Source organism: Salvelinus alpinus, chromosome 2 (assembly GCF_045679555.1).
Source record: "Salvelinus alpinus chromosome 2, SLU_Salpinus.1, whole genome shotgun sequence".
Classification (NCBI taxonomy): domain Eukaryota; kingdom Metazoa; phylum Chordata; class Actinopteri; order Salmoniformes; family Salmonidae; genus Salvelinus; species Salvelinus alpinus.
Window position 1 is genome coordinate 24,668,318 of NC_092087.1, and position 8,323 is coordinate 24,676,640.

The 8,323-nt window shown below is 45.2% G+C and overlaps 1 long non-coding RNA gene across 2 annotated transcripts; it reads right to left on the reverse strand.

Moving 5' to 3' along the window:
* Positions 1-6,184: 6,184 nt before the first annotated feature.
* Positions 6,185-8,199, reverse strand: LOC139557331 (uncharacterized). 2 transcript variants are annotated; one of them, XR_011671367.1, is made up of 3 exons: positions 7,392-8,199; positions 7,036-7,161; positions 6,185-6,450 (listed from the first exon to the last, which is right to left on the reverse strand). It is a non-coding gene; the product is annotated as an uncharacterized lncRNA (long non-coding RNA). The 2 variants fall into 2 exon arrangements; XR_011671366.1 differs by having other exon boundaries at positions 7,036-8,199.
* Positions 8,200-8,323: the final 124 nt, after the last annotated feature.

Consider the following 8,323-nt stretch of genomic DNA (forward strand, 5'->3'; position numbering starts at 1 on the left):
AACACCCTTAACAAGTCTATTTAAGTCAGCCGTGCCTGTTCATCTTCAAGCAGTGGGCCCTTTCCCAGCTGACTACATGGCTTGTGAGGGTGTGGACAATAAGTGGCCGCCCCTCACGGCGCCACACCCCTCACGGCGCCAACGGTGGCCCACCCATCCCAAGGTTTCAAGCTGATGGCTGCGTTCCATGGTGACCCCCTCGCTTGTAGTGCTGGTCGTGGTAGGAGGACTGGCCCCTGACAGCCCAACACAGGCATACAATTTTGTTAGCATAATGCTAACTCACCAGGGTCCGGTTTTAAATCTAAATCTTATCAAATCTTATTTGTCACATGCGCCGAATACAACAGGTGTAGACATTACAGTGAAATGCTTACAAACCCTTAACCAACAATGCAGTTAAGAAAAATACACTTAAAGTATGAAATAAAAGTAACAAATAATTAAAGAGCAGCAGTAAAATAACAATAGTAGTGAGGCTATATACAGGGGGTATTGGTACAGAGTTAATGTGCATGGGCACCGGTGAGTCAAGGTAATATTTACATGTAGGTAGAGTTATTAAAGTGACTATGTATAGATAATATAGAGAGTAGCAGCAGCGTAAAAGGGGGAGGCAATGCAAATAGTCTGGGTAACTAGCCATTTGATCAGATGTTCAGGAGTCTTATGGCTTGGGGGTAGAAGCTGTTTAGAAGCCTCTTGGACCGAGACTTGGCGCTCCGGTACCGCTTGCCATGCGGTAGCAGAGAGAACAGTCTATGACTAGGGTGGATGGAGTCTTGGACAATTTTTAGGGACTTCCTCTTACACCGCCTGGTATAGAGGTCCTGGATGGCAGGAAGCTTGGCCCCGGAGATGTACTGGGCCGTACACACTACCCTCTGTAGTGCCTTGCGGTCAGAGGCCGAGCAGTTGCCATACCAGGCAGTGATGCAACCCGTCAGGATGCTCTCGATGGTGCAGCTGTAGAACTTTTTGAGGATCTGAGGTCCCATGCCAAATCTTTTCAGTCTCCTTAGGGGGAATAGGTTTTGTTGTGCCCTCTTCACGGCTGTCTTGGTGTGCTTGGACCATGTTAGTTTGCTGGTGATGTGGTCACCAAGGAACTTGAAGCTCTCAACCTGCTCCACTACAGCCCAGTCAATGAGAATGGGGGCATGCTCGGTCCTCTTTTTCCTGTAGTCCACAATCATCTCCTTTGTCTTGATCACGTTGAGGGAGAGGTTGTTGTCCTGGCACCACACAGTCAGGTGTCGGTGATTAGGCCTACCACTGTTGTGTCATCGGCAAACTTAATGATTGGTGTTGGAGTCGTGCCTGACCATGAGGTCATGAGTGAACAGGGAGTACAGGAGGGGACTGTGCACACACCACAGAGGGGCCCCAGTGTTGAAGATCAGCGTTGCGGATGTGTTGTTAGGGGGGCGGCCCGTCAGGACATCCAGGACCAGTTGCAGAGGGAGGTGTTTAGTCCCAGGGTCATTAGCTTAGTGATGTGCTTGAGGGCACTATGGTGTTGAACGTTGAGCTATAGTCTATGAATAGCATTCTCACATAGGTGTTCCTTTTGTCCAGGTGTGAAAGGGCAGTGTGGATTGCAAAAGAGATTGCATCATCTGTGGATCTGTTGGGGCGGTATGCCCGGTTTCCCAAAGGCAGCTTAAGGTTAAATTCATGGTTAGAACCACAGGACCCTATGGATCTAAAGATGAACTTAGCCTTAAGATGCTTTTGAGAAACCGGGCCCAGGATTCTCTCTTCATAAACATCAAAGGAAAAAAGGTCTCAATTCCCATCTGGCTCAGCTCACTGATTATCTAAACACTTGATTCTTCTGCAGTAGTAAAAATATACTCCACAACTTTGTTTATAATAAGTTATCAACGTTCAATATTGCTATGATTCTTTTAGGTTTCTTTCTGTGTAACAGTTCACAGGTCGTGGAAGCTCTCTCCAAAGGCAAGAGGGTAAGAAAGCGAGATCCGAGCCACAGCAAAAGATGTTCAGACTCTAGTGGTCGCCAACAAACTCCCAACCCATAGAATTAGTGTAAAGAAGTTAGGGGCTGTCTTGTTTTGTAAAAATGTTAGGGAATGTGATAAGAGAATTAAGTTCTCATGTTCTTTAACTTCTTATGGCTGCATCCCTTCTTCTCAATTTCCACCTGAAGACATACCCTAATCTAACTGCCTGTAGCTCAGGCCCAGAAGCAAGGATATGCATATTATTGGTATCATTTGAATGGAAACATTCTGAAGTTTGTGGAAATATTAATTGAATGTAGGATAATATAACACAATAGATCTGGTAGAAGAAAAGAGAAAGAAAGAGCATACGTTTTCTGTTTTTGTATTGTTGTAGCATCATCTTTTACATGTACTAGAATAGCCAAACAGTCAGATAGGATGCTGGGGACAATTTAGATGGAGAACACAAGAGGACAACTGTAGTTGTGCAAAGTTTTAGACTGATAACTTCAGGAATGGGTGAGCTACATGACATTTAGCATGAAGTCACCCAGGTGTCCCACACAAGTTGCCCAAATGTACCCAAGTGGCCGAATTGGTGAAATGATATATAACTATATACAACAGTGCAAAAAACTATATACAACATATCAAAAAGCAATTATAACAACAACAAAAAAATAAAAATGTTTAAAAAATATTTGAAAAAGAAAAGATACAAAAAAAACAGGGGTAGACCCTTTGGAAGACCCTCAGTCCTCTACACAATATTTTGCTTCTGATGCCATGTCCCATAGCAGTCTATTTCTGCTGTAAAGCAGAGGCAAACCGAACAAATGGTGCAGGTGATGGGGGACTTCATGTGGCAAAGAACACAACGACGCCTCCATGCTGTGCCCTTTTGGCCCTGAGGCACATTCATGCCTGCAGTTATTTACTTTGGCATGTGAACAACACTGGTGGCAGGAGTAGAGGGGGCAGAGGTAGAGGGTTGGCAGAGGTAGAGATGGCAGAGGTAGAGGGGGCAGAAGTTGATGCATCGGACTTTGCGCTATAGCCAGCAAGCTCCCGGATGAACAGCTCCCTGAAGGCTAGCTGTGAGTTGGGGGGCCGTCCACAGCTCTTCGCCATTTCCTTGTCTTGTGCAGAACATTGTAGTAACCTATCAGTGCGTCTGATAGGTCTACACCTCCCATGTCCTTGTTGTAGTCCTTGATAGCTGCAGGAATGGGGACATTTTTGGTGGTCCATGCCCCAGTAGCGTCCTTCACACGCCTGACGACGTGATCGCCACTGAAGGACTTGTGGATAGTGGAGCACATGACCACCTCTCTGGTATCCATCCATTTCACAAACAGCAGGCCATCTTCACTGATCCATCGCATGGTCCCCCGCTCAGCCCGCTTAGGCATGTCGTTTACCTTTGTCTTCGGAAAGCCCACTCTGTTGGTCCGAATAGTGCCACAAGCCCACACATCCAGCTTCCTCAGGTCTGCAAACAGGGTAGGGCTTGTGTAGAAGTAGTCCACAAAAAGTTTGTAGCCCTTCCCCAGCAGTTGAAAATCTGTAATGGAGTTATTGGAGTCATAGCTAAGTCAGTCCCTTACCGGTCGCACAAGTGTTCTTCCCCTCATAGACAAAAAAATTGCACGTGTATGCACACACACAATCAGCCAAAACAAACAGCTTGTAACCCCATTTGGTTGGTTTGTTACGCATGTATTGTTTTAGGCCAATTCTGGCCTTTGAGGCTACCATCCTCTCATCTATGGACAAGTTCTGGGCGGGCTGAAAATGGGTCTTGCAGAACTCAACCATGCTGGCGTAGAGAGGTTTGACTTTGCAGAGCCTGTCAAACCGTGCGGTGCCTCTCCTCCTGTCATTCTCCTCATCAACTTCTGGGTCACTGATGTGAAGCGCCCGTGAGATATTTAGAAACCTTGTAGAGGACATGACAGTGGGGGGAAAGGCAGTTGATAGAGTGGGGATGTTTTCCAGTAATCCTTGAGGGTTTTTTACTTCACCAGCCCCATGTAAATGACCAGTGAAAGGTAGCAGAAAAGGTCTGACATGGAAATGGACTTCCATGCCTCTTTCTTTCCTGCTTGCTTCTTAGCCCCATATTTGTTTGTATTACACACCAGGGAATCAACAACTGACGGGGTGAAAAACAGTTGAAAAAGTTGCATGGGGCTGTATTTTGAGGTCATGTCCAGCTGAGGTCCTGGTGGCCTTTTTGGTCTGAATATTGGAGGACGTGGCTCCACATCCTCCTCCAGCACATAGTGCCATTGCCCCTCTACCTCTCTGCCAGCAGGTTCCACACTTCCCTTCCTCCGCTTCTTTGTTTGTGTCTTCACACCTCTAGATGGCCGGGCGGGGTTAGGTGTAGAGCCGGAGACAGCAGGGGTCCGGCTGGATGAACCCGCTTCAGTGGGGGATGGGCACCTTGGCACCGGGGCATCCCAGTCGGAGTATCTATCACTGTGAAAGAAAACATTAAAAAATATATTTGTTATGTATGAGCCTTGTATCATCATGTAACATAAACAGATATGTATTGTATAGAGCAGAGGGAACACAGTCACTATGGTGAAGTGCTGTTCCGTTCAACTCCGGCCATTGTTGTGGGCCTGCCCTCCTCCCAACAGCATCCAATGGCTATTTCATATGGAAATGGGGTGGAGTGGAGCAGCAGGCGCAGTGGCCATGTGTGTGTTTGCTGTTCTACTCCATTCCATTTTAATAAAAAATGGAAAATATATATATATATATATACACACACACACACATCCACCCAAACACAAACACAGGTTATGGGTCATACACATACATACATACACACACACACACACACTATGAAAAGCCAATGTGTACTTTACACATTTCATCACACATTTCATTACTGATTATATTTCTATAAATTGCACAATTTAAAAAAAGATTTATAATTCAAACAACGGCATTAGCACTTACCAGTCCAGAATTATGTCCTCTCCTTGCAGAAACATCTCTTCAGTCTGAGTTAAAACTATGCTCACTCAAAGATTCTTCAAGCAAAAAATCTGTCTCACTTTCCCTATCTAGTTCTTCTATAATTTGGTGCAAATCTGTATACTTAGATATTGACTTCGCTTTTCCTGATTTATTCGCCATGATGTTTTCTATGAAATGGTTGAAAATACTCTTCACAAAATACTGCTGTGCGTAATGCGTGTGTCTGCAAAAAGTCTGATCGTCAATGGTGGAATGAAGTTCGTTACGCGTGCGTTTACTAACAAGGGCTGGTGGTTCAACCCATAACCATCACATACTGCCGTTTACCTCAGCTCATTGGCTATCTACCAACCTAGATATCAAGAAGATCAGTGGTCATTGGGCAGAAATACAGTCAATCAACGAAACTTCGCTAATATTATTGGTGCGCAATGAGGTCATTGCTTGTTGTCTTCAAATCAGTTCCTTTCGGTCAATACGCCCCGCAAAAAGAACCATCAAGTATTGCTGTGTTACAAACATCCAGAGGATTGCAATGAAACCAACCATGACTAGATAAACAATTGTTTAGTGTGTGTAATTACGTCGAATGCTTCGTCAAAAGTTGATAGAGACGGAATTCACGACACAAGCGGTTTACAAAATGTTTCGTGTTAGGCTATAAAAATGGATTTTTTTGCACATTTGTGGCCTGCTGGAGGTCATTTTGCAGGGCTCTGGCAGTACTCCTCCTTGCACAAAGGCGGAGGTAGCGGTCCTGCTGCTGGGTTGTTGCCCTCCTACGGCCTCCTCCACGTCTCCTGATGTACTGGTCTGTCTCCTGGTAGCGCCTCCATGCTCTGGACACAACGCTGACAGACACAGCAAACCTTCTTGCCACAGCTCGCATTGATGTGCCATCCTGGATGAGCTGCACTACCTGAGCCACTTGTGTGGGTTGTAGACTCCGTCTCATGCTACCACTAGAGTGAGAGCACCGCCAGCATTCAAAAGTGACCAAAACATCAGCCAGGAAGCATAGGAACTGAGAAGTGGTCTGTGGTCACCACCTGCAGAATCACTCCTTTATTGGGGGTGTCTTGCTAATTGCCTATAATTTCCACCTTTTGTCTATTCCATTTGCACAACAGCATGTGAAATTTATTGTCAATCAGTGTTGCTTCCTAAGTGGACAGTTTGATTTCACAGAAGTGTGATTGACTTGGAGTTACATTGTGTTGTTTAAGTGTTCCCTTTATTTTTTTGAGCAGTGTATATCAGACCATTCAATAACAGTAAGGTTTGGCTTCTTTGGTGCCATTTGCCCAGGCATCCATCTGTCCTGTCATGGCTCCAGTGCAGTGATGATAGCCACTACTCCTCCACCCTGGCTGCCTCTACCTGCCAAAGATGCTGGCTCCTGGGGCTTTAGGCTTCTCCAGTACAGTCTCTAGTCAATACTTCACCCCACTGAACACAGAGGGAGCCACCTTCCCCATATGCACTGAGGATGGACAGACAAGGGCATGAGCAAAGATAGTAGTGCTTGGCACGCCCCCCTACACACAAACACAAAGATGATGAGCAATATTCACACTGTAGACAAACTGATGTGTCTATAATCTTTAGAAGTGCTGCAGTTGTGTTGTCTTTTTCCTTCTTCCTAGTTCTCTAATCAAACATTCTTCCTCTACCCTGGGGACAGGGACAGTAACACTAGGCCAGTAACTATACACCCTTTGTCTTAAACACTGACTGCACAAGATTCAGTCTCTGTAGGAGTGGAAACTATTTGTAACTCACTCAGTATGCGCTCTCCTGAGCTGGGCTTGGGCCGAATACACACCAGAGTTCAGCAATAACATTGTAGAAAGTGAACCGAGCTCATGTCACTTGACTGACTTTACTCTCCCTGATATGCTCGCTGCACTATTGCCTACAACTGACCAATATCAAAAGGGTATATGCGGTCAACAATTAATATGGCAGTGATAATTACTTGTATTTGACAACTCCCACAAGTGGAAAAAAAAAAGTTAGGCAAGTGACGTTATGCTACTATAGGTTGAGTCTGAATGCTGCTACTCACCAGTCTATCATGACCTCATAGGTCTTACTCTTGCGCTCGCCCTTCAGCCCCAGTTTACTGCGGGCTCCTTTCAGTTCCTCCTCCATCACAGGACACTTCTTCTTTACCTCACCGGGCTATGGAGGGCTGGAGAAAGAATGGAGGTTAGACAGGGCAAAATCTCACATCTTTCAGGATTTCCCTCATCATAACCATCCCTCTGATTTGTTTCTCGATCTTCCTATATTAAAGTAAATATAGAGGAATCCTTTACATAGGAAATAATATATGTAGATTTTGCTGTCACATCAAGAACTGGACAACAAATAGTTGATAAAAATAGGTCAGGACAGTCGGATACAAGGACGTTTGCTTACCTGAGACATTGTGTTTGGGTTTTCGTGTCTTAATCCCAGAGTTCTGGTCAGTGGAGCTGTCTGGATTGCTCCTCTCTGTCCAGTCCATTATATTTATACCCTCAGATCCCCAGGGAGATAATCTGTTATTGACCCTGGGATTGAGTCAGTGGACCCTCACCCTCCTCTCTCTGTCCATTGTCAGTGTGTATTATTAGACTGACATGAGGGATTATGCAGCTGGAACAGGTCTTTCCTCATTTAGGATGTGGTTGCAACGAACTGCTGAGTGAGAGACAACTCATAGCCCTTACAACATTCCACTAGCTGTGATTTCAAAGTACTCTGGAAGCTACACCACTCCCTGGCAGTCTAGTGGTTAGGATTCAGCACTTTCACCGCAGCAGCCCAGATTTTATTAGGCCTCTGAATGCATATTAACTGGCAGAACACGTCAGCTGATGAACACCTTCCCCATGTTACTACTAACCCCAAAATAGCTCTACTCCCTACTGCCCAATCAAGAGTTCACCTCTCCCATCAAATTAAACCTGAGGTCAAAATATTTTCCTGAATGGATTATCTAAAGGTTTAGGGATTTTGCAAACATAACACTTGCAGTCATAACTTTGACATAATGGTTCCGAGTAAGACTTGACTCAAAGGGGCCAGACCATACATACTGTATCACAGGGAGACTAGTGAATCAGCCTTTCTGTTTGAGAGGCCATCGCTTGCCTGCCAGCATGTCTGTGTGTAGTTAATAAGTGAGTAAGGAGTCAAAAGGTGTTTGTCCATCAATAAAAATTGTCCTCGAGTCAGTTTGTATGCTTCAAAAGATAGTCTTGTGTGTATAATTAGGGGATCTATTTGCAGCAGTGGAGGCTGGTGGGAGGTGTTATAGGAGGACAGTCTCATTGTAATGGCTGGAATGGAGTAAATGGAACAGAGTC